This window comes from Balaenoptera acutorostrata, chromosome 14 (assembly GCF_949987535.1).
Source record: "Balaenoptera acutorostrata chromosome 14, mBalAcu1.1, whole genome shotgun sequence".
NCBI classification, from domain to species: Eukaryota; Metazoa; Chordata; class Mammalia; order Artiodactyla; family Balaenopteridae; genus Balaenoptera; species Balaenoptera acutorostrata.
The window spans coordinates 36,366,507-36,368,098 of NC_080077.1; positions in this window are offsets into that span (position 1 = coordinate 36,366,507).

The following is a 1,592-nucleotide window of genomic DNA, read 5'->3' on the forward strand; positions in this document are numbered from 1 at the left end:
ATATACCTCAGCCAAATATTATGTACTGGATATTTGTATTAATATCCCAAATCCAGATGCAGAGTCTACATTCTTAACCAATCATCCTTGATATTGTTTGTGACATTTTAGGGATATTTGAAAATCATGGAGCTAGAATATCTTTTGCAAAACCAAAGAAATACAATAAGCAGTTATGAATTAATGATGCTCGTATTTTGACTAATTAGATAGATTTTAATTTTTCTTTTCTCATTTACTTGAAGCAAACATTAATCTGGATGAAGAGAAAAAAATACATTTCTTTTCAAAGTAAAGTATAGTGGCATGACATTATAGTTACTCTTTACGGTGTGGCAAAGACTAAGAGTAAAGGGAAATAAAAGAAATTGTTCTTTAATGTATTAGGGATTTATAAATCTCATTGCTTTATTCCACGGTCACTGTAACTTTTGAAAGTGAATGTGGTCGTTAACCATCTGGTTTACTACGAAGTTAACTAAAAAAGTGTCTCGGAAACGCCAAAACTGGCTTCAACTCCCAATGCTAGTTTATTGCTCCACGGGCCCTAGCATGTCTAAACTCAAGGGAAGACGGTGCTTGTATGGCAGTGCAGCACGGCAAACACCTGGAATATATTCTCCAGAGTGAAAACAGCAGGGAACTGACCAGAAATAACCTCTCTCATATTATTGCTTCAATTAGACCAAAACAACTTTCCCTTTGAAAACTTAATAATAAACACTGCAGGTCATTCACTTGTTTTGAGCCCCTTTGGGAGAGAGGAGCAGATGTATCCCCTTAGCTAGCCCCCTTGCTGTCATAGAGACAAGAGGCACAAATCAGGACAGATATTGATTTTAATTGGAACCAACAGCAGCTACATGCCATATTAATTTTCACATCTTCCTACAAAAAAATTTTTTTCAAATGTTGGTTTCTGGTTCTGTGAGGTTGATTAGACAGAGTGATATAATTAATGCATTTGTAGACTGAACAATACTTAAGCAAACTTAAGTACTTCTAAAAGTCTTACCGTGAACGAAAAGCATAGAAGAAAACATCCTTAATAAATTAGATTCTTGTTTACGACCAGTGAATGGGCATTTTCCTTAATAGCTTTTACTGGAGTCCGAAAGTTGCCACAGATATAGCGAGAACAAGCAGCAAAGAGAAACTTTTATAAACCTAGATGGTTTGTGTTGTTATTTTTCTTCCCTTAATTAGACTTGTCCAATGAAGTTGTTTCCACACAAAACAAAATTGACCTTCAAATGTGCCTTCTTTACCCTCACTAGATCTCAACATCCTCTAAACATAAAAGTAATGCCATTGTCTTTATGAAGAAACAAAATTTCCTCCCAGTTCTATCTTTCCCCACACAGGCTGGGAGGTGCAGTATGTTCTATGCTTATTCTACCCATATACAAATTTAGTTGCTTGCTGACCCCCCTCAGAGTAGTTCTCAGACTTTCCCAGGCTCCACATTTAGATATTCTGTAACAGCAGGTCTAGGGTGGGGCCCAGGAATCTGCATTTATAACCAGCACTCCAGGTCATTCTGATCCAGGTGATCCAAGTTTGGGAGAACACTGACCTGGCAGCTTTGAGCC